The 25,309-nt window shown below is 36.5% G+C and overlaps 8 non-coding genes across 8 annotated transcripts; all 8 read left to right on the forward strand.

Moving 5' to 3' along the window:
• The first annotated feature begins 459 nt into the window (after nt 1-459).
• Nucleotides 460-531, forward strand: TRNAP-AGG (transfer RNA proline (anticodon AGG)). Its single transcript has one exon. It is a non-coding gene; the product is annotated as a tRNA-Pro (tRNA).
• Nucleotides 532-1,470: 939 nt separating this feature from the next.
• On the forward strand, nt 1,471-1,542 carry TRNAP-AGG (transfer RNA proline (anticodon AGG)). Its single transcript has one exon. It is a non-coding gene; the product is annotated as a tRNA-Pro (tRNA).
• A 1,384-nt stretch (nt 1,543-2,926) lies between these two features.
• Nucleotides 2,927-2,998, forward strand: TRNAP-AGG (transfer RNA proline (anticodon AGG)). Its single transcript has one exon. It is a non-coding gene; the product is annotated as a tRNA-Pro (tRNA).
• A 2,396-nt stretch (nt 2,999-5,394) lies between these two features.
• Nucleotides 5,395-5,466, forward strand: TRNAP-AGG (transfer RNA proline (anticodon AGG)). The gene has a single exon. It is a non-coding gene; the product is annotated as a tRNA-Pro (tRNA).
• Nucleotides 5,467-5,741: 275 nt separating this feature from the next.
• TRNAP-UGG (transfer RNA proline (anticodon UGG)) lies at nt 5,742-5,813 on the forward strand. The gene has a single exon. It is a non-coding gene; the product is annotated as a tRNA-Pro (tRNA).
• A 2,814-nt stretch (nt 5,814-8,627) lies between these two features.
• Nucleotides 8,628-8,699, forward strand: TRNAP-AGG (transfer RNA proline (anticodon AGG)). The gene has a single exon. It is a non-coding gene; the product is annotated as a tRNA-Pro (tRNA).
• An 11,512-nt stretch (nt 8,700-20,211) lies between these two features.
• TRNAP-AGG (transfer RNA proline (anticodon AGG)) lies at nt 20,212-20,283 on the forward strand. The gene has a single exon. It is a non-coding gene; the product is annotated as a tRNA-Pro (tRNA).
• A 3,014-nt stretch (nt 20,284-23,297) lies between these two features.
• Nucleotides 23,298-23,369, forward strand: TRNAP-AGG (transfer RNA proline (anticodon AGG)). The gene has a single exon. It is a non-coding gene; the product is annotated as a tRNA-Pro (tRNA).
• Nucleotides 23,370-25,309: the final 1,940 nt, after the last annotated feature.

Consider the following 25,309-nt stretch of genomic DNA (forward strand, 5'->3'; position numbering starts at 1 on the left):
GTTTCTTTAGGTGAGGAAATTGCTTTAGATAATTTTTTTTTTTACACGTCATAGAATAAACATCATACTCTTAAGTGCTCTGAATTGTTTAATGTCAGCACTAAGGGTAAAAGAGCATTATACAACAGTTTTAGACCTCTTATTTCAAGAATGATCTCTCTGTGGACAGAGATTCCATGTTAACACCTTTTCTAGACTTGCTTTTCTTCACTACCCTGAGATCTTTGAAACCTAGGTTTTTATTACAGTCTGATTGGTTAAGCATAGAGTACGAAAGAGTCTGTTTCCACAAATTGTATTTTTTGGTCTGAATATAATTACATAAAGCTGCTATATACAGTATCTTTGGACTACAACACTGAAAACCTTATTATTTTTTTAAGTGGAATGTGTGTAAGAGACCACTTTGAAAAATTTCACACAAAAAAATAAAAAAACACATTAAAAAATTGCATCTAAGGCTCGTTGGTCTAGGGGTATGATTCTCGCTTAGGGTGCGAGAGGTCCCGGGTTCAAATCCCGGACGAGCCCAACTTTTCTGAAAAAAGAAAACCATAGAACTATTTCCTTTAAATAAAACCATAGAACTATTTCCTTTAAATAATAATTAAGAGTTAAGTTCACACAAAAAATAAAAAAAACATATAAAATGGAATCTAAGGCTCGTTGGTCTAGGGGTATGATTCTCGCTTTGGGTGCAAGAGGTCCAGGGTTCAAATCCCGGACGAGCCCAAATTTTCTGAAAAAAGAAAACCATAGAACTATTTCCATTAAATAATAATTAAGAGTTAAGTTCACACAAAAACTATAAAAAAACATATAATATGGTATCTAAGGCTCGTTGGTCTAGGGGTATGATTCTCGCTTTGGGTGCGAGAGGTCCCAGGTTCAAATCTCGGACGAGCCCAAATTTTCTGAAAAAAGAAAACCATAGAACTATTTCCTTTAAATAGATTCCTGCTAAAGAGTTAACTTCATCAGACGCCATCTTCCTGTATCTCATTCACAAAGCAATGATACTTCCTACAGTTATGTGAAGGATACTAAACATAAGAAAGAATTGTTTTTATTTCCTTTTTGATGCTACTTTATCAGACATATCTAACAAAATGCTTGACAGCAAATCACGGATGACCTACTGGCTCGTTGGTGTAGTGGTATGAATTTGCTTCGGGTGCAAGAGATTCCATGTTAACACCTTTTCTAGACTTGCTTTTCTTCACTACCCTGAGATCTTTGAAACCTAGGTTTTTATTATAGTCTGATTGGTTAAGCATAGAGTACGAAAGAGTCTGTTTCCACAAATTGTATTTTTTGGTCTGAATATAATTACATAAAGCTGCTATATACAGTATCTTTGGACTACAAGACTGAAAACCTTATTATTTTTTTAAGTGGAATGTGTGTAAGAGACCACTTTGAAAAATTTCAAACAAAAAAATAAAAAACCACTTAACAAATTTCATCTAAGGCTCGTTGGTCTAGGGGTATGATTCTCGCTTAGGGTGCGAGAGGTCCCGGGTTCAAATCCCGGACGAGCCCAGCTTTTCTGAAAAAAGAAAACCATAGAACTATTTTCTTTAAATAAAACCATAGAACTATTTCCTTTAAATAATAATTAAGAGTTAAGTTCACACAAAAAATAAAAAAAACATATAAAAAGGAATCTAAGGCTCGTTGGTCTAGGGGTATGATTCTCGCTTTGGGTGCGAGAGGTCCTGGGTTCAAATCCTGGGCGAGCCCAAATTTTCTGAAAAAAGAAAACCATAGAACTATTTCCTTTAAATAGATTCCTGCTAAAGAGTTAACTTCCTCAGACGCCATCTTCCTGTATCTCATTCACAAAGCAATGATACTTCCTACAGTTATGTGAAGGATACTAAACATAAGAAAGAATTGTTTTTATTTCCTTTTTGATGATACTTTATCAGACATATCTAACAAATTGCTTGGCAGCAAATCACGGATGACCTACTGGCTCGTTGGTGTAGTGGTATGATTTTGCTTCGGGTGCGAGAGTTCCCTGGTTCAAATCCCAGACGAGCCCTTGATTTAAATACTCTTCACCATATATAGAGTGTGTTCTTTCTAACATACATTAGATCTACTGAAATGATATCAAATTACTAAAACCTATAGTACTCACAGGAAAGAAGACAAAACTGATGTGGCTCAAAAACTTAGGAAATATCTTTGACCAATTATGAAATCATGTTTTTTGGAAAATATAGACTAACCGACACTTCTAAGATTTATTCTGAGAAACTCGTACCTACTGGACAAACAATTTAAACAACAAAATCAAAGCACCAACACAGAAATTATCCCAAAACATGGGCTTGCTCCACAGAACATTTTTCATACATGTTTTTCATTAATAATAGAATTTATAAACCCAGGGATTGAAGGAGATGGGAAAAATTATCTATGCAGCCTATTCTGGTGTATATTTTAGTGATAGTGTTGTGTTTCTTTAGGTGAGGAAATTGCTTTAGATAATTTTTTTTTTTACACGTCATAGAATAAACATCATACTCTTAAGTGCTCTGAATTGTTTAATGTCAGCACTAAGGGTAAAAGAGCATTATACAACAGTTTTAGACCTCTTATTTCAAGAATGATCTCTCTGTGGACAGAGATTCCATGTTAACACCTTTTCTAGACTTGCTTTTCTTCACTACCCTGAGATCTTTGAAACCTAGGTTTTTATTACAGTCTGATTGGTTAAGCATAGAGTACGAAAGAGTCTGTTTCCACAAATTGTATTTTTTGGTCTGAATATAATTACATAAAGCTGCTATATACAGTATCTTTGGACTACAACACTGAAAACCTTATTATTTTTTTAAGTGGAATGTGTGTAAGAGACCACTTTGAAAAATTTCACACAAAAAAATAAAAAAACACATAAAAAAATTGCATCTAAGGCTCGTTGGTCTAGGGGTATGATTCTCGCTTAGGGTGCGAGAGGTCCCGGGTTCAAATCCCGGACGAGCCCAACTTTTCTGAAAAAAGAAAACCATAGAACTATTTCCTTTAAATAAAACCATAGAACTATTTCCTTTAAATAATAATTAAGAGTTAAGTTCACACAAAAAATAAAAAAAACATATAAAATGGAATCTAAGGCTCGTTGGTCTAGGGGTATGATTCTCGCTTTGGGTGCAAGAGGTCCAGGGTTCAAATCCCGGACGAGCCCAAATTTTCTGAAAAAAGAAAACCATAGAACTATTTCCATTAAATAATAATTAAGAGTTAAGTTCACACAAAAACTATAAAAAAACATATAATATGGTATCTAAGGCTCGTTGGTCTAGGGGTATGATTCTCGCTTTGGGTGCGAGAGGTCCCAGGTTCAAATCTCGGACGAGCCCAAATTTTCTGAAAAAAGAAAACCATAGAACTATTTCCTTTAAATAGATTCCTGCTAAAGAGTTAACTTCATCAGACGCCATCTTCCTGTATCTCATTCACAAAGCAATGATACTTCCTACAGTTATGTGAAGGATACTAAACATAAGAAAGAATTGTTTTTATTTCCTTTTTGATGCTACTTTATCAGACATATCTAACAAAATGCTTGACAGCAAATCACGGATGACCTACTGGCTCGTTGGTGTAGTGGTATGAATTTGCTTCGGGTGCGAGAGATTCCATGTTAACACCTTTTCTAGACTTGCTTTTCTTCACTACCCTGAGATCTTTGAAACCTAGGTTTTTATTATAGTCTGATTGGTTAAGCATAGAGTACGAAAGAGTCTGTTTCCACAAATTGTATTTTTTGGTCTGAATATAATTACATAAAGCTGCTATATACAGTATCTTTGGACTACAAGACTGAAAACCTTATTATTTTTTTAAGTGGAATGTGTGTAAGAGACCACTTTGAAAAATTTCAAACAAAAAAATAAAAAACCACTTAACAAATTTCATCTAAGGCTCGTTGGTCTAGGGGTATGATTCTCGCTTAGGGTGCGAGAGGTCCCGGGTTCAAATCACGGACGAGCCCAGCTTTTCTGAAAAAAGAAAACCATAGAACTATTTTCTTTAAATAAAACCATAGAACTATTTCCTTTAAATAATAATTAAGAGTTAAGTTCACACAAAAAATAAAAAAAACATATAAAAAGGAATCTAAGGCTCGTTGGTCTAGGGGTATGATTCTCGCTTTGGGTGCGAGAGGTCCTGGGTTCAAATCCTGGGCGAGCCCAAATTTTCTGAAAAAAGAAAACCATAGAACTATTTCCTTTAAATAGATTCCTCCTAAAGAGTTAACTTCCTCAGACGCCATCTTCCTGTATCTCATTCACAAAGCAATGATATTTCCTACAGTTATGTGAAGGATACTAAACATAAGAAAAAATAGTTTTATTTCCTTTTTGATGATACTTTATCAGACATATCTAACAAAATACTTGGCAGCAAATCACGGATGACCTACTGGCTCGTTGGTGTAGTGGTATAATTTTGCTTCTGGTGCGAGAGTTTTCTGGTTCAAATCCCAGACGAGCCCTTGATTTAAATACTCTTCACCATATATAAGAGTGTGTTCTTTCTAACATACATTAGATCTACTGAAATTATATCAAATTACTAAAACCTATAGTACTCACAGGAAAGAAGACAAAACTGATGTGGCTCAAAAACTTAGGAAATATCTTTGACCAATTATGAAATCATGTTTTTTGGAAAATATAGACTAACCGACACTTCTAAGATTTATTCTGAGAAACTCGTACCTACTGGACAAACAATTTAATCAACAAAATCAAAGCACCAACACAGAAATTATCCCAAAACATGGGCTTGCTCCACAGAACATTTTTCATACATGTTTTTCATTAATAATAGAATTTATGAACCCAGGGATTGAAGGAGATGGGAAAAATTATCTATGCAGCCTATTCTGGTGTATATTTTAGTGATAGTGTTGTGTTTCTTTAGGTGAGGAAATTGCTTTAGATAATTTGTTTTTTTTTACACGTCATAGAATAAACATCATACTCTTAAGTGCTCTGAATTGTTTAATGTCAGCACTAAGGGTAAAAGAGCATTATACAACAGTTTTAGACCTCTTATTTCAAGAATGATCTCTCCGTGGACAGAGATTCCATGTTAACACCTTTTCTAGACTTGCTTTTCTTCACTACCCTGAGATCTTTGAAACCTAGGTTTTTATTATAGTCTGATTGGTTAAGCATAGAGTACGAAAGAGTCTGTTTCCACAAATTGTATTTTTTGGTCTGAATATAATTACATAAAGCTGCTATATACAGTATCTTTGGACTACAAGACTGAAAACCTTATTTTTTTTTTAAGTGGAATGTGTGTAAGAGACCACTTTGAAAAATTTCACACAAAAAAATAAAAAAACACATAAAAAATTGCATCTAAGGCTCGTTGGTCTAGGGGTATGATTCTCGCTTAGGGTGCGAGAGGTCCCGGGTTCAAATCCCGGACGAGCCCAACTTTTCTGAAAAAAGAAAACCATAGAACTATTTCCTTTAAATAAAACCATAGAACTATTTCCTTTAAATAATAATTAAGAGTTAAGTTCACACAAAAAATAAAAAAAACATATATAATGGAATCTAAGGCTCGTTGGTCTAGGGGTATGATTCTCGCCTTGGGTGAGCCCAAATTTTCTGAAAAAAGAAAACCATAGAACTATTTCCATTAAATAATAATTAAGAGTTAAGTTCACACAAAAACTAAAAAAAAACATATAATATGGAATCTAAGGCTCGTTGGTCTAGGGGTATGATTCTTGCTTTGGGTGCGAGAGGTCCCGGGTTCAAATCCCGGACGAGCCCAAATTTTCTGAAAAAAGAAAACCATAGAACTATTTCCTTTAAATAGATTCCTGCTAAAGAGTTAACTTCCTCAGACGCCATCTTCCTGTATCTCATTCACAAAGCAATGATACTTCCTACAGTTATGTGAAGGATACTAAACATAAGAAAGAATTGTTTTTATTTCCTTTTTGATGATACTTTATCAGACATATCTAACAAAATGCTTGGCAGCAAATCACGGATGACCTACTGGCTCGTTGGTGTAGTGGTATGATTTTGCTTCGGGTGCGAGAGTTCCCTGGTTCAAATCCCAGACGAGCCTTTGATTTAAATACTCTTCACCATATATAGAGTGTGTTGTTTCTAACATACATTAGATCTACTGAAATTATATCAAATTACTAAAACCTATAGTAATCACAGGAAAGAAGACAAAACTGATGTGGCTCAAAAACTTAAGAAATATCTTTGACCAATTATGAAATCATGTTTTTTGGAAAATATAGACTAACCGACACTTCTAAGATTTATTCTGAGAAACTCGTACCTACTGGACAAACAATTTAATCAACAAAATCAAAGCACCAACACAGAAATTATCCCAAAACATGGGCTTGCTCCACAGAACATTTTTCATACATGTTTTTCATTAATAATAGAATTTATGAACCCAGGGATTGAAGGAGATGGGAAAAATTATCTATGCAGCCTATTCTGGTGTATATTTTAGTGATAGTGTTGTGTTTCTTTAGGTGAGGAAATTGCTTTAGATAATTTTTTTTTTTTACACGTCATAGAATAAACATCATACTCTTAAGTGCTCTGAATTGTTTAATGTCAGCACTAAGGGTAAAAGAGCATTATACAACAGTTTTAGACCTCTTATTTCAAGAATGATCTCTCTGTGGACAGAGATTCCATGTTAACACCTTTTCTAGACTTGCTTTTCTTCACTACCCTGAGATCTTTGAAACCTAGGTTTTTATTATAGTCTGATTGGTTAAGCATAGAGTACGAAAGAGTCTGTTTCCACAAATTGTATTTTTTGGTCTGAATATAATTACATAAAGCTGCTATATACAGTATCTTTGGACTACAAGACTGAAAACCTTATTATTTTTTTAAGTGGAATGTGTGTAAGAGACCACTTTGAAAAATTTCACACGAAAAAATAAAAAAACACATAAAAAATTGCATCTAAGGCTCGTTGGTCTAGGTGTATGAATCTCGCTTAGGGTGCGAGAGGTCCCGGGTTCAAATCCCGGACGAGCCCAACTTTTCTGAAAAAAGAAAACCATAGAACTATTTCCTTTAAATAAAACCATAGAACTATTTCCTTTAAATAATAATTAAGAGTTAAGTTCACACAAAAAATAAAAAAAACATAAAAAAATGGATTCTAAGGCTCGTTGGTCTAGGGGTATGATTCTCGCTTTGGGTGCGAAAAGTCCCGGGTTCAAATCCCGGACGAGCCCAAATTTTCTGAAAATAGAAAACCATAGAACTATTTCCTTTAAATAATAATTAAGAGTTAAGTTCACACAAAAACTAAAAAAAAACATATAATATGGAATCTAAGGCTTGTTGGTCTAGGGGTATGATTCTCGCTTTGGGTGCGAGAGGTCCCAGGTTCAAATCTCGGAAGAGCCCAAATTTTCTGAAAAAAGAAAACCATAGAACTATTTCCTTTAAATAGATTCCTGCTAAAGAGTTAACTTCCTCAGACGCCATCTTCCTGTATCTCATTCACAAAGCAATGATACTTCCTACAGTTATGTGAAGGATACTAAACATAAGAAAGAATTGTTTTTATTTCCTTTTTGATGATACTTTATCAGACATATCTAACAAAATGCTTGGCAGCAAATCACGGATGACCTACTGGCTCGTTGGTGTAGTGGTATGATTTTGCTTCGGGTGCGAGAGTTCCCTGGTTCAAATCCCAGACGAGCCCTTGATTTAAATACTCTTCACCATATATAGAGTGTGTTCTTTCTAACATACATTAGATCTACTGAAATGATATCAAATTACTAAAACCTATAGTACTCACAGGAAAGAAGACAAAACTGATGTGGCTCAAAAACTTAGGAAATATCTTTGACCAATTATGAAATCATGTTTTTTGGAAAATATAGACTAACCGACACTTCTAAGATTTATTCTGAGAAACTCGTACCTACTGGACAAACAATTTAATCAACAAAATCAAAGCACCAACACAGAAATTATCCCAAAACATGGGCTTGCTCCACAGAACATTTTTCATACATGTTTTTCATTAATAATAGAATTTATGAACCCAGGGATTGAAGGAGATGGGAAAAATTATCTATGCAGCCTATTCTGGTGTATATTTTAGTGATAGTGTTGTGTTTCTTTAGGTGAGGAAATTGCTTTAGATAATTTTTTTTTTTACACGTCATAGAATAAACATCATACTCTTAAGTGCTCTGAATTGTTTAATGTCAGCACTAAGGGTAAAAGAGCATTATACAACAGTTTTAGACCTCTTATTTCAAGAATGATCTCTCTGTGGACAGAGATTCCATGTTAACACCTTTTCTAGACTTGCTTTTCTTCACTACCCTGAGATCTTTGAAACCTAGGTTTTTATTACAGTCTGATTGGTTAAGCATAGAGTACGAAAGAGTCTGTTTCCACAAATTGTATTTTTTGGTCTGAATATAATTACATAAAGCTGCTATATACAGTATCTTTGGACTACAACACTGAAAACCTTATTATTTTTTTAAGTGGAATGTGTGTAAGAGACCACTTTGAAAAATTTAACACAAAAAAATAAAAAAACACATACAAAATTGCATCTAAGGCTCGTTGGTCTAGGGGTATGATTCTCGCTTAGGGTGCGAGAGGTCCCGGGTTCAAATCCCGGACGAGCCCAACTTTTCTGAAAAAAGAAAACCATAGAACTATTTCCTTTAAATAAAACCATAGAACTATTTCCTTTAAATAATAATTAAGAGTTAAGTTCACACAAAAAATAAAAAAAACATAGAAAATGGAATCTAAGGCTCGTTGGTCTAGGGGTATGATTCTCGCCTTGGGTGAGCCCAAATTTTCTGAAAAAAGAAAACCATAGAACTATTTCCATTAAATAATAATTAAGAGTTAAGTTCACACAAAAACTAAAAAAAAACATATAATATGGAATCTAAGGCTCGTTGGTCTAGGGGTATGATTCTTGCTTTGGGTGCGAGAGGTCTCGGGTTCAAATCCCGGACGAGCCCAAATTTTCTGAAAAAAGAAAACCATAGAACTATTTCCTTTAAATAGATTCCTGCTAAAGAGTTAACTTCCTCAGACGCCATCTTCCTGTATCTCATTCACAAAGCAATGATACTTCCTACAGTTATGTGAAGGATACTAAACATAAGAAAGAATTGTTTTTATTTCCTTTTTGATGATACTTTATCAGACATATCTAACAAAATGCTTGGCAGCAAATCACGGATGACCTACTGGCTCGTTGGTGTAGTGGTATGACTTTGCTTCGGGTGCAAGAGTTCCCTGGTTCAAATCCCAGACGAGCCCTTGATTTAAATACTCTTCACCATATATAGAGTGTGTTGTTTCTAACATACATTAGATCTACTGAAATGATATCAAATTACTAAAACCTATAGTAATCACAGGAAAGAAGACAAAACTGATGTGGCTCAAAAACTTAAGAAATATCTTTGACCAATTATGAAATCATGTTTTTTGGAAAATATAGACTAACCGACACTTCTAAGATTTATTCTGAGAAACTCGTACCTACTGGACAAACAATTTAATCAACAAAATCAAAGCACCAACACAGAAATTATCCCAAAACATGGGCTTGCTCCACAGAACATTTTTCATACATGTTTTTCATTAATAATAGAATTTATGAACCCAGGGATTGAAGGAGATGGGAAAAATTATCTATGCAGCCTATTCTGGTGTATATTTTAGTGATAGTGTTGTGTTTCTTTAGGTGAGGAAATTGCTTTAGATAATTTTTTTTTTTTACACGTCATAGAATAAACATCATACTCTTAAGTGCTCTGAATTGTTTAATGTCAGCACTAAGGGTAAAAGAGCATTATACAACAGTTTTAGACCTCTTATTTCAAGAATGATCTCTCTGTGGACAGAGATTCCATGTTAACACCTTTTCTAGACTTGCTTTTCTTCACTACCCTGAGATCTTTGAAACCTAGGTTTTTATTATAGTCTGATTGGTTAAGCATAGAGTACGAAAGATTCTGTTTCCACAAATTGTATTTTTTGGTCTGAATATAATTACATAAAGCTGCTATATACAGTATCTTTGGACTACAAGACTGAAAACCTTATTATTTTTTTAAGTGGAATGTGTGTAAGAGACCACTTTGAAAAATTTCACACGAAAAAATAAAAAAACACATAAAAAATTGCATCTAAGGCTCGTTGGTCTAGGTGTATGAATCTCGCTTAGGGTGCGAGAGGTCCCGGGTTCAAATCCCGGACGAGCCCAACTTTTCTGAAAAAAGAAAACCATAGAACTATTTCCTTTAAATAAAACCATAGAACTATTTCCTTTAAATAATAATTAAGAGTTAAGTTCACACAAAAAATAAAAAAAACATAAAAAAATGGAATCTAAGGCTCGTTGGTCTAGGGGTATGATTCTCGCTTTGGGTGCGAAAAGTCCCGGGTTCAAATCCCGGACGAGCCCAAATTTTCTGAAAATAGAAAACCATAGAACTATTTCCTTTAAATAATAATTAAGAGTTAAGTTCACACAAAAACTAAAAAAAAACATATAATATGGAATCTAAGGCTTGTTGGTCTAGGGGTATGATTCTCGCTTTGGGTGCGAGAGGTCCCAGGTTCAAATCTCGGACGAGCCCAAATTTTCTGAAAAAAGAAAACCATAGAACTATTTCCTTTAAATAGATTCCTGCTAAAGAGTTAACTTCCTCAGACGCCATCTTCCTGTATCTCATTCACAAAGCAATGATACTTCCTACAGTTATGTGAAGGATACTAAACATAAGAAAGAATTGTTTTTATTTCCTTTTTGATGATACTTTATCAGACATATCTAACAAAATGCTTGGCAGCAAATCACGGATGACCTACTGGCTCGTTGGTGTAGTGGTATGATTTTGCTTCGGGTGCGAGAGTTCCCTGGTTCAAATCCCAGACGAGCCCTTGATTTAAATACTCTTCACCATATATAGAGTGTGTTCTTTCTAACATACATTAGATCTACTGAAATGATATCAAATTACTAAAACCTATAGTACTCACAGGAAAGAAGACAAAACTGATGTGGCTCAAAAACTTAGGAAATATCTTTGACCAATTATGAAATCATGTTTTTTGGAAAATATAGACTAACCGACACTTCTAAGATTTATTCTGAGAAACTCGTACCTACTGGACAAACAATTTAATCAACAAAATCAAAGCACCAACACAGAAATTATCCCAAAACATGGGCTTGCTCCACAGAACATTTTTCATACATGTTTTTCATTAATAATAGAATTTATGAACCCAGGGATTGAAGGAGATGGGAAAAATTATCTATGCAGCCTATTCTGGTGTATATTTTAGTGATAGTGTTGTGTTTCTTTAGGTGAGGAAATTGCTTTAGATAATTTTTTTTTTTACACGTCATAGAATAAACATCATACTCTTAAGTGCTCTGAATTGTTTAATGTCAGCACTAAGGGGAAAAGAGCATTATACAACAGTTTTAGACCTCTTATTTCAAGAATGATCTCTCTGTGGACAGAGATTCCATGTTAACACCTTTTCTAGACTTGCTTTTCTTCACTACCCTGAGATCTTTGAAACCTAGGTTTTTATTACAGTCTGATTGGTTAAGCATAGAGTACGAAAGAGTCTGTTTCCACAAATTGTATTTTTTGGTCTGAATATAATTACATAAAGCTGCTATATACAGTATCTTTGGACTACAACACTGAAAACCTTATTATTTTTTTAAGTGGAATGTGTGTAAGAGACCACTTTGAAAAATTTCACACAAAAAAATAAAAAAACACATACAAAATTGCATCTAAGGCTCGTTGGTCTAGGGGTATGATTCTCGCTTAGGGTGCGAGAGGTCCCGTGTTCAAATCCCGGACGAGCCCAACTTTTCTGAAAAAAGAAAACCATAGAACTATTTCCTTTAAATAAAACCATAGAACTATTTCCTTTAAATAATAATTAAGAGTTAAGTTCACACAAAAAATAAAAAAAACATAGAAAATGGAATCTAAGGCTCGTTGGTCTAGGGGTATGATTCTCGCTTTGGGTGCAAGAGGTCCAGGGTTCAAATCCCGGACGAGCCCAAATTTTCTGAAAAAAGAAAACCATAGAACTATTTCCATTAAATAATAATTAAGAGTTAAGTTCACACAAAAACTATAAAAAAACATATAATATGGTATCTAAGGCTCGTTGGTCTAGGGGTATGATTCTCGCTTTGGGTGCCAGAGGTCCCAGGTTCAAATCTCGGACGAGCCCAAATTTTCTGAAAAAAGAAAACCATAGAACTATTTCCTTTAAATAGATTCCTGCTAAAGAGTTAACTTCATCAGACGCCATCTTCCTGTATCTCATTCACAAAGCAATGATACTTCCTACAGTTATGTGAAGGATACTAAACATAAGAAAGAATTGTTTTTATTTCCTTTTTGATGCTACTTTATCAGACATATCTAACAAAATGCTTGACAGCAAATCACGGATGACCTACTGGCTCGTTGGTGTAGTGGTATGAATTTGCTTCGGGTGCGAGAGATTCCATGTTAACACCTTTTCTAGACTTGCTTTTCTTCACTACCCTGAGATCTTTGAAACCTAGGTTTTTATTATAGTCTGATTGGTTAAGCATAGAGTACGAAAGAGTCTGTTTCCACAAATTGTATTTTTTGGTCTGAATATAATTACATAAAGCTGCTATATACAGTATCTTTGGACTACAAGACTGAAAACCTTATTATTTTTTTAAGTGGAATGTGTGTAAGAGACCACTTTGAAAAATTTCAAACAAAAAAATAAAAAACCACTTCACAAATTTCATCTAAGGCTCGTTGGTCTAGGGGTATGATTCTCGCTTAGGGTGCGAGAGGTCCCGGGTTCAAATCCCGGTCGAGCCCAACTTTTCTGAAAAAAGAAAACCATAGAACTATTTCCTTTAAATAAAACCATAGAACTATTTCCTTTAAATAATAATTAAGAGTTAAGTTCACACAAAAAATAAAAAAAACATATAAAAAGGAATCTAAGGCTCGTTGGTCTAGGGGTATGATTCTCGCTTTGGGTGCGAGAGGTCCTGGGTTCAAATCCTGGACGAGCCCAAATTTTCTGAAAAAAGAAAACCATAGAACTATTTCCTTTAAATAGATTCCTCCTAAAGAGTTAACTTCCTCAGACGCCATCTTCCTGTATCTCATTCACAAAGCAATGATATTTCCTACAGTTATGTGAAGGATACTAAACATAAGAAAAAATTGTTTTATTTCCTTTTTGATGATACTTTATCAGACATATCTAACAAAATACTTGGCAGCAAATCACGGATGACCTACTGGCTCGTTGGTGTAGTGGTATAATTTTGCTTCTGGTGCGAGAGTTTTCTGGTTCAAATCCCAGACGAGCCCTTGATTTAAATACTCTTCACCATATATAGAGTGTGTTCTTTCTAACATACATTAGATCTACTGAAATGATATCAAATTACTAAAACCTATAGTACTCACAGGAAAGAAGACAAAACTGATGTGGCTCAAAAACTTAGGAAATATCTTTGACCAATTATGAAATCATGTTTTCTTCTGTTATGTGTGATCAGTCCACGGGTCATCATTACTTCTGGGATATTATCTGCTCCCCTACAGGAAGTGCAAGAGGATTCACCCAGCAGAGTTGCTATATAGCTCCTCCCCTCTACGTCACCTCCAGTCATTCTCTTGCACCCAAAGACTAGATAGGAGGTGTGAGAGGACTATGGTGATTATTCCTAGTTTTTATAACTTCAATCAAAAGTTTGTTATTTTACAATAGCACCGGAGCGTGTTATTACTTCTCTGGCAGAGTTTGAAGAAGAATCTACCAGAGTTTTTCTTATGATTTTAACCGGAGTAGTTAAGATCATATTGCTGTTTCTCGGCCATCTGAGGGAGGTAAAAGCTTCAGATCAGGGGACAGCGGGCAGTTGAATCTGCATTGAGGTATGTAGCAGTTTTTATTTTCTGAATGGAATTGATGAGAAAATCCTGCTATACCGTTATAATGACATGTATGTATACTCTACACTTCAGTATTCTGGGGATGGTATTTCACCGGAATTACTCTGTAAAAATACATTAAACCTTTTAATAGGTATTTTATTCATGTTAAACGTTTTTGCTGGAATGTAGAATCGTTTGCATTTCTGAGGTACTGAGTGAATAAATTTTTGGGCATTATTTTTCCACTTGGCAGTTTGCTTGTTTTGATTATGACAGTTTCGTTTCTCTCTCACTGCTGTGTGTGAGGGGGAGGGGCCGTTTTGGCGCTCTTTGCTACGCATCAAAAAATTTCCAGTCAGTTACACTTATATTTTCTGCATGATCCGGTTCATCTCTAACAGAACTCAGGGGTCTTCAAACTTCTTTGAAGGGAAGTAGATTCTCTCAGCAGAGCTGTGAGATTTATATAGTGACTGTGTTTTAAAACGTTGCTCTGTAATTTTTATGTTTAAAATTTAATTAGTGTTGCTTTACTAATGGGAACAAACCTTTGCTAACAAGTTATGTTGTTTTTAAAGAGTGATGCTATAACTGTTTTTCAGTTCATTATTTCAACTGTCATTTAATCGTTTAGTGCTTCTTTGAGGCACAGTACGTTTTTGTTAAATAAGATTGTAACCAAGTTGCATGTTTATTGCTAGTGTGTTAAACATGTCTGATTCAGAGGAAGATACCTGTGTCATTTGTTCCAATGCCAAGGTGGAGCCCAATAGAAATTTATGTACTAACTGTATTGATGCTACTTTAAATAAAAGCCAATCTGTACAAATTGAACAAATTTCACCAAACAGCGAGGGGAGAGTTATGCCGTCTAACTCGCCTCACGTGTCAGTACCTGCGTCTCCCGCCCGGGAGGTGCGTGATATTATGGCGCCTAGTACATCTGGGCAGCCATTACAGATAACATTACAAGATATGGCTACTGTTATGACTGAAGTTTTGGCTAAGTTACCAGAACTAAGAGGCAAGCGTGATCACTCTGGGGTGAGAACAGAGTGCGCTGATAATTCTAGGGCCATGTCTGATACTGCGTCACAGCTTGCAGAGCATGAGGACGGAGAGCTTCATTCTGTAGGTGACGGTTCTGATCCAAGCAGATTGGATTCAGATATTTCAAATTTTAAATTTAAATTGGAAAACCTCCGTGTATTACTAGGGGAGGTCTTAGCGGCTCTTAACGATTGTAACACTGTTGCAATACCAGAGAAAATGTGTAGGTTGGATAAATACTTTGCGGTACCGGCGAGTACTGACGTTTTTCCTATACCTAAGAGATTAACTGAAATTGTTACTAAGGAGTGGGATAGACCCGGTGTGCCGTTCTCACCCCCTCCAATATTTAGAAAGATGTTTCCAATAGACGCCACCACACGGGACTTATGGCAAACGGTCCCTAAGGTGGAGGGAGCAGTTTCTACTTTAGCTAAGCGCACCACTATCCCGGTGGAGGATAGCTGTGCTTTTTCAGATCCTATGGATAAAAAATTAGAGGGTTACCTTAAGAAAATGTTTGTTCAACAAGGTTTGATATTGCAACCCCTTGCATGCATCGCGCCGATTACGGCTGCGGCAGCATTTTGGATTGAGTCTCTGGAAGAGAACCTTAGTTCCGCTACGCTGGACGACATTACGGACAGGCTTAGAGTCCTTAAACTAGCTAATTCATTCGTTTCGGAGGCCGTAGTACATTTAACCAAACTTACGGCTAAGAATTCAGGATTCGCCATTCAGGCACGTAGGGCGCTGTGGCTAAAATCCTGGTCGGCTGATGTAACTTCTAAGTCCAAATTACTTAATATACCTTTCAAGGGGCAAACTTTATTTGGGCCCGGTTTGAAAGAAATTATCGCTGACATTACAGGAGGTAAGGGCCATGCTCTACCTCAAGACAAAGCCAAAGCTAAGGCTAGACAGTCTAATTTTCGTCCCTTTCGGAATTTCAAAGCAGGTGCAGCATCAACTTCCACTGCACCAAAACAGGAAGGAGCTGTTGCTCGTTACAGACAAGGCTGGAAACCTAACCAGTCCTGGAATAAGGGCAAGCAGGCCAGAAAACCTGCTGCTGCCCCTAAGACAGCATGAACCGAGGGCCCCCGATCCGGGACCGGATCTAGTGGGGGGCAGACTCTCTCTCTTCGCCCAGGCTTGGGCAAGAGATGTCCAGGATCCCTGGGCGCTAGAGATCATATCTCAGGGATACCTTCTAGACTTCAAATTATCTCCCCCACGAGGGAGATTTCATCTGTCAAGGTTGTCAACAAACCAAATAAAGAAAGACGCGTTTCTACGCTGTGTACAAGATCTATTATTAATGGGAGTGATCCATCCGGTTCCGCGGTCGGAACAAGGACAAGGGTTTTACTCAAACCTGTTTGTGGTTCCCAAAAAAGAGGGAACTTTCAGGCCAATCTTGGATTTAAAGATCCTAAACAAATTCCTAAGAGTTCCATCGTTCAAAATGGAAACTATTCGGACAATCTTACCCATGATCCAAAAGGGTCAGTACATGACCACAGTGGATTTAAAGGATGCTTACCTTCACATACCGATTCACAAAGATCATTACCGGTATCTAAGGTTTGCCTTCTTAGACAGGCATTACCAGTTTGTAGCTCTTCCATTCGGATTGGCTACGGCTCCAAGAATCTTCACAAAGGTTCTGGGTGCCCTTCTGGCGGTTCTGAGACCGCGAGGAATTTCGGTAGCTCCGTACCTAGACGACATTCTGATACAAGCTTCAAGCTTTCAAACTGCCAAGTCTCAGAGTTAGTTCTGGCATTTCTAAGGTCGCATGGATGGAAAGTGAACGAAAAGAAGAGTTCTCTCTTGCCTCTCACAAGGGTTCCATTCTTGGGGACTCTTATAGATTCCGTAGAAATGAAGATTTATCTGACAGAAGACAGATTAACAAAGCTTCTAAATGCATGCCGTGTCCTTCATTCCATTCAACTCCCGTCAGTAGCTCAATGCATGGAGGTGATCGGCTTAATGGTAGCAGCAATGGACATAGTTCCCTTTGCACGCCTATATCTCAGACCGCTGCAATTGTGCATGCTGAGTCAGTGGAATGGGGATTACTCAGATTTGTCCCCCACTCTGAATCTGGATCAAGAGACCAGAAACTCTCTTCTATGGTGGCTTTCTCGGCCACATCTGTCCAGGGGGATGCCTTTCAGCAGGCCGGACTGGACAATTGTAACAACAGACGCCAGCCTTCTAGGTTGGGGCGCTGTCTGGAATTCTCTGAAGGCTCAGGGACAATGGAGTCAGGAGGAAAGTCTCCTGCCAATAAACATTCTGGAATTGAGAGCAGTTCTCAATGCCCTTCTAGCTTGGCCCCAGTTAAAGACTCGGGGGTTCATCAGGTTTCAGTCGGACAACATCACGACTGTAGCTTACATCAACCATCAGGGAGGGACAAGAAGCTCCCTAGCAATGATAGAAGTATCAAAGATAATTCGCTGGGCAGAGTCTCACTCTTGCCACCTGTCAGCAATCCACATCCCGGGAGTGGAGAACTGGGAGGCGGATTTCTTGAGTCGCCAGACTCTTCATCCGGGGGAGTGGGAACTTCATCCGGAGGTCTTTGCCCAAATACTTCGACGTTGGGGCAAACCAGAGATAGATCTCATGGCGTCTCGCCAGAATGCCAAACTTCCTCGCTACAGATCCAGATCCAGGGATCCGGGAGCGGTTCTGATAGATGCTTTGACAGCACCTTGGAACTTCAGGATGGCTTATGTGTTTCCACCCTTCCCGCTGCTTCCTCGATTGATTGCCAAAATCAAACAGGAGAGAGCATCAGTGATTCTAATAGCGCCTGCATGGCCGCGCAGGACTTGGTATGCAGATCTAGTGGACATGTCATCCTGTCCGCCGTGGTCTCTACCTCTAAGACAGGACCTTCTGATTCAGGGTCCATTCAAACATCAAAGTCTAACTTCTCTGAAGCTGACTGCTTGGAAATTGAACGCTTGATTTTATCAAAACGTGGGTTTTCTGAGTCGGTTATTGATACCCTGATACAGGCTAGGAAGCCTGTTACCAGAAAGATTTACCATAAAATATGGCGTAAATACCTATACTGGTGTGAATCCAAAGATTACTCCTGGAGTAAGGTTAGGATTCCTAGGATATTGTCTTTTCTACAAGAAGGTTTAGAAAAGGGTTTATCGGCTAGCTCATTAAAGGGACAGATCTCAGCTCTGTCCATCTTGTTACACAGGCGTCTGTCAGAAAATTCAGACATCCAGGCCTTTTGTCAGGCTTTAGCTAGGATCAAGCCTGTGTTTAAAACTGTTGCTCCGCCATGGAGTTTAAACTTAGTTCTTAACGTTTTACAGGGTGTTCCGTTTGAACCCCTTCATTCCATTGATATAAGATTGTTATCTTGGAAAGTTCTATTTTTAATGGCTATTTCCTCGGCTCGAAGAGTCTCTGAGTTATCAGCCCTACATTGTGATTCTCCTTATCTGATCTTTCACTCAGACAAGGTAGTTCTGCGTACTAAACCTGGGTTCTTACCTAAGGTTGTCTCTAACAGGAATATCAATCAAGAGATTGTTGTTCCCTCCTTGTGTCCAAATCCTTCTTCAAAGAAGGAACGTCTTCTACACAATCTGGATGTAGTTCGTGCCCTCAAGTTCTACTTGCAGGCAACTAAAGATTTTCGCCAAACTTCTTCCCTGTTTGTCGTTTATTCTGGACAGAGGAGAGGTCAAAAAGCTTCTGCTACCTCTCTCTCTTTTTGGCTTCGTAGCATAATACGTTTAGCCTATGAGACTGCTGGACAGCAGCCTCCTGAAAGAATTACAGCTCACTCCACTAGAGATGTGTCGTCCACTTGGGCCTTTAAGAATGAGGCCTCTGTTGAACAGATTTGCAAGGCTGCAACTTGGTCTTCGCTTCATACTTTTTCCAAATTTTACAAATTTGACACTTTTGCTTCTTCGGAGGCTATTTTTGGGAGAAAGGTTCTTCAGGCAGTGGTTCCTTCTGTATAATGAGCCTGCCTATCCCTCCCGTCATCCGTGTACTTTTGCTTTGGTATTGGTATCCCAGAAGTAATGATGACCCGTGGACTGATCACACATAACAGAAGAAAACATAATTTATGCTTACCTGATAAATTCCTTTCTTCTGTTGTGTGATCAGTCCACGGCCCGCCCTGTTTTTTAAGGCAGGTACATATTTTTTAAATTATAATTCAGTCACCACTACACCCTTGGCTTCTCCTTTCTCGTTGGTCTTTGGTCGAATGACTGGAGGTGACGTAGAGGGGAGGAGCTATATAGCAACTCTGCTGGGTGAATCCTCTTGCACTTCCTGTAGGGGAGCAGATAATATCCCAGAAGTAATGATGACCCGTGGACTGATCACACAACAGAAGAAAGGAATTTATCAGGTAAGCATAAATTATGTTTTTTGGAAAATATAGACTAACCGACACTTCTAAGATTTATTCTGAGAAACTCGTACCTACTGGACAAACAATTTAATCAACAAAATCAAAGCACCAACACAGAAATTATCCCAAAACATGGGCTTGCTCCAAAGAACATTTTTCATACATGTTTTTCATTAATAATAGAATTTATGAACCCAGGGATTGAAGGAGATGGGAAAAATTATCTATGCAGCCTATTCTGGTGTATATTTTAGTGATAGTGTTGTGTTTCTTTAGGTGAGGAAATTGCTTTAGATAATTTGTTTTTTTTTTACACGTCATAGAATAAACATCATACTCTTAAGTGCTCTGAATTGTTTAATGTCAGCACTAAGGGTAAAAGAGCATTATACAACAGTTTTAGACCTCTTATTTCAAGAATGATCTCTCCGTGGACAGAGATTCCATGTTAACACCTTTTCTAGACTTGCTTTTCTTCACTACCCTGAGATCTTTGAAACCTAGGTTTTTATTATAGTCTGATTGGTTAAGCATAGAGTACGAAAGAGTCTGTTTCCACAAATTGTATTTTTTGGTCTGAATATAATTACATAAAGCTGCTATATACAGTATCTTTGGACTACAAGACTGAAAACCTTATTTTTTTTTTAAGTGGAATGTGTGTAAGAGACCACTTTGAAAAATTTCACACAAAAAAATAAAAAAACACATAAAAAATTTCATCTAAGGCTCGTTGGTCTAGGGGTATGATTCTCGCTTAGGGTGCGAGAGGTCCCGGGTTCAAATCCCGGACGAGCCCAGCTTTTCTGAAAAAAGAAAACCATAGAACTATTTTCTTTAAATAAAACCATAGAACTATTTCCTTTAAATAATAATTAAGAGTTAAGTTCACACAAAAAATAAAAAAAACATATAAAAAGGAATCTAAGGCTCGTTGGTCTAGGGGTATGATTCTCGCTTTGGGTGCGAGAGGTCCTGGGTTCAAATCCTGGGCGAGCCCAAATTTTCTGAAAAAAGAAAACCATAGAACTATTTCCTTTAAATAGATTCCTCCTAAAGAGTTAACTTCCTCAGACGCCATCTTCCTGTATCTCATTCACAAAGCAATGATATTTCCTACAGTTATGTGAAGGATACTAAACATAAGAAAAAATAGTTTTATTTCCTTTTTGATGATACTTTATCAGACATATCTAACAAAATACTTGGCAGCAAATCACGGATGACCTACTGGCTCGTTGGTGTAGTGGTATAATTTTGCTTCTGGTGCAAGAGTTTTCTGGTTCAAATCCCAGACGAGCCCTTGATTTAAATACTCTTCACCATATATAGAGTGTGTTCTTTCTAACATACATTAGATCTACTGAAATGATATCAAATTACTAAAACCTATAGTACTCACAGGAAAGAAGACAAAACTGATGTGGCTCAAAAACTTAGGAAATATCTTTGACCAATTATGAAATCATGTTTTTTGGAAAATATAGACTAACCGACACTTCTAAGATTTATTCTGAGAAACTCGTACCTACTGGACAAACAATTTAATCAACAAAATCAAAGCACCAACACAGAAATTATCCCAAAACATGGGCTTGCTCCACAGAACATTTTTCATACATGTTTTTCATTAATAATAGAATTTATGAACCCAGGGATTGAAGGAGATGGGAAAAATTATCTATGCAGCCTATTCTGGTGTATATTTTAGTGATAGTGTTGTGTTTCTTTAGGTGAGGAAATTGCTTTAGATAATTTGTTTTTTTTACACGTCATAGAATAAACATCATACTCTTAAGTGCTCTGAATTGTTTAATGTCAGCACTAAGGGTAAAAGAGCATTATACAACAGTTTTAGACCTCTTATTTCAAGAATGATCTCTCTGTGGACAGAGATTCCATGTTAACACCTTTTCTAGACTTGCTTTTCTTCACTACCCTGAGATCTTTGAAACCTAGGTTTTTATTATAGTCTGATTGGTTAAGCATAGAGTACGAAAGAGTCTGTTTCCACAAATTGTATTTTTTGGTCTGAATATAATTACATAAAGCTGCTATATACAGTATCTTTGGACTACAAGACTGAAAACCTTATTATTTTTTTAAGTGGAATGTGTGTAAGAGACCACTTTGAAAAATTTCACACGAAAAAATAAAAAAACACATAAAAAATTGCGTCTAAGGCTCGTTGGTCTAGGTGTATGAATCTCGCTTAGGGTGCGAGAGGTCCCGGGTTCAAATCCCGGACGAGCCCAACTTTTCTGAAAAAAGAAAACCATAGAACTATTTCCTTTAAATAAAACCATAGAACTATTTCCTTTAAATAATAATTAAGAGTTAAGTTCACACAAAAAATAAAAAAAACATAAAAAAATGGAATCTAAGGCTCGTTGGTCTAGGGGTATGATTCTCGCTTTGGGTGCGAAAAGTCCCGGGTTCAAATCCCGGACGAGCCCAAATTTTCTGAAAATAGAAAACCATAGAACTATTTCCTTTAAATAATAATTAAGAGTTAAGTTCACACAAAAACTAAAAAAAAACATATAATATGGAATCTAAGGCTCGTTGGTCTAGGGGTATGATTCTCGCTTTGGGTGCGAGAGGTCCCAGGTTCAAATCTCGGACGAGCCCAAATTTTCTGAAAAAAGAAAACCATAGAACTATTTCCTTTAAATAGATTCCTGCTAAAGAGTTAACTTCCTCAGACGCCATCTTCCTGTATCTCATTCACAAAGCAATGATACTTCCTACAGTTATGTGAAGGATACTAAACATAAGAAAGAATTGTTTTTATTTCCTTTTTGATGATACTTTATCAGACATATCTAACAAAATGCTTGGCAGCAAATCACGGATGACCTACTGGCTCGTTGGTGTAGTGGTATGATTTTGCTTCGGGTGCGAGAGTTCCCTGGTTCAAATCCCAGACGAGCCCTTGATTTAAATACTCTTCACCATATATAGAGTGTGTTCTTTCTAACATACATTAGATCTACTGAAATGATATCAAATTACTAAAACCTATAGTACTCACAGGAAAGAAGACAAAACTGATGTGGCTCAAAAACTTAGGAAATATCTTTGACCAATTATGAAATCATGTTTTTTGGAAAATATAGACTAACCGACACTTCTAAGATTTATTCTGAGAAACTCGTACCTACTGGACAAACAATTTAATCAACAAAATCAAAGCACCAACACAGAAATTATCCCAAAACATGGGCTTGCTCCACAGAACATTTTTCATACATGTTTTTCATTAATAATAGAATTTATGAACCCAGGGATTGAAGGAGATGGGAAAAATTATCTATGCAGCCTATTCTGGTGTATATTTTAGTGATAGTGTTGTGTTTCTTTAGGTGAGGAAATTGCTTTAGATAATTTTTTTTTTTACACGTCATAGAATAAACATCATACTCTTAAGTGCTCTGAATTGTTTAATGTCAGCACTAAGGGTAAAAGAGCATTATACAACAGTTTTAGACCTCTTATTTCAAGAATGATCTCTCTGTGGACAGAGATTCCATGTTAACACCTTTTCTAGACTTGCTTTTCTTCACTACCCTGAGATCTTTGAAACCTAGGTTTTTATTACAGTCTGATTGGTTAAGCATAGAGTACGAAAGAGTCTGTTTCCACAAATTGTATTTTTTGGTCTGAATATAATTACATAAAGCTGCTATATACAGTATCTTTGGACTACAACACTGAAAACCTTATTATTTTTTTAAGTGGAATGTGTGTAAGAGACCACTTTGAAAAATTTCACACAAAAAAATAAAAAAACACATACAAAATTGCATCTAAGGCTCGTTGGTCTAGGGGTATGATTCTCGCTTAGGGTGCGAGAGGTCCCGGGTTCAAATCCCGGACGAGCCCAACTTTTCTGAAAAAAGAAAACCATAGAACTATTTCCTTTAAATAAAACCATAGAACTATTTCCTTTAAATAATAATTAAGAGTTAAGTTCACACAAAAAATAAAAAAAACATATAAAATGGAATCTAAGGCTCGTTGGTCTAGGGGTATGATTCTCGCCTTGGGTGAGCCCAAATTTTCTGAAAAAAGAAAACCATAGAACTATTTCCATTAAATAATAATTAAGAGTTAAGTTCACACAAAAACTAAAAAAAAACATATAATATGGAATCTAAGGCTCGTTGGTCTAGGGGTATGATTCTTGCTTTGGTTGCGAGAGGTCCCGGGTTCAAATCCCGGACGAGCCCAAATTTTCTGAAAAAAGAAAACCATAGAACTATTTCCTTTAAATAGATTCCTGCTAAAGAGTTAACTTCCTCAGACGCCATCTTCCTGTATCTCATTCACAAAGCAATGATACTTCCTACAGTTATGTGAAGGATACTAAACATAAGAAAGAATTGTTTTTATTTCCTTTTTGATGATACTTTATCAGACATATCTAACAAAATGCTTGGCAGCAAATCACGGATGACCTACTGGCTCGTTGGTGTAGTGGTATGATTTTGCTTCGGGTGCGAGAGTTCCCTGGTTCAAATCCCAGACGAGCCCTTGATTTAAATACTCTTCACCATATATAGAGTGTGTTGTTTCTAACATACATTAGATCTACTGAAATGATATCAAATTACTAAAACCTATAGTAATCACAGGAAAGAAGACAAAACTGATGTGGCTCAAAAACTTAAGAAATATCTTTGACCAATTATGAAATCATGTTTTTTGGAAAATATAGACTAACCGACACTTCTAAGATTTATTCTGAGAAACTCGTACCTACTGGACAAACAATTTAATCAACAAAATCAAAGCACCAACACAGAAATTATCCCAAAACATGGGCTTGCTCCACAGAACATTTTTCATACATGTTTTTCATTAATAATAGAATTTATGAACCCAGGGATTGAAGGAGATGGGAAAAATTATCTATGCAGCCTATTCTGGTGTATATTTTAGTGATAGTGTTGTGTTTCTTTAGGTGAGGAAATTGCTTTAGATAATTTTTTTTTTTTACACGTCATAGAATAAACATCATACTCTTAAGTGCTCTGAATTGTTTAATGTCAGCACTAAGGGTAAAAGAGCATTATACAACAGTTTTAGACCTCTTATTTCAAGAATGATCTCTCTGTGGACAGAGATTCCATGTTAACACCTTTTCTAGACTTGCTTTTCTTCACTACCCTGAGATCTTTGAAACCTAGGTTTTTATTATAGTCTGATTGGTTAAGCATAGAGTACGAAAGAGTCTGTTTCCACAAATTGTATTTTTTGGTCTGAATATAATTACATAAAGCTGCTATATACAGTATCTTTGGACTACAAGACTGAAAACCTTATTATTTTTTTAAGTGGAATGTGTGTAAGAGACCACTTTGAAAAATTTCACACGAAAAAATAAAAAAACACATAAAAAAGTGCTCGTTGGTCTAGGTGTATGAATCTCGCTTAGGGTGCGAGAGGTCCCGGGTTCAAATCCCGGACGAGCCCAACTTTTCTGAAAAAAGAAAACCATAGAACTATTTCCTTTAAATAAAACCATAGAACTATTTCCTTTAAATAATAATTAAGAGTTAAGTTCACACAAAAAATAAAAAAAACATAAAAAAATGGAATCTAAGGCTCGTTGGTCTAGGGGTATGATTCTCGCTTTGGGTGCGAAAAGTCCCGGGTTCAAATCCCGGACGAGCCCAAATTTTCTGAAAATAGAAAACCATAGAACTATTTCCTTTAAATAATAATTAAGAGTTAAGTTCACACAAAAACTAAAAAAAAACATATAATATGGAATCTAAGGCTTGTTGGTCTAGGGGTATGATTCTCGCTTTGGGTGCGAG

The sequence above is a fragment of the Bombina bombina genome, chromosome 4, assembly GCF_027579735.1.
Source record: "Bombina bombina isolate aBomBom1 chromosome 4, aBomBom1.pri, whole genome shotgun sequence".
Taxonomy (NCBI): domain Eukaryota; kingdom Metazoa; phylum Chordata; class Amphibia; order Anura; family Bombinatoridae; genus Bombina; species Bombina bombina.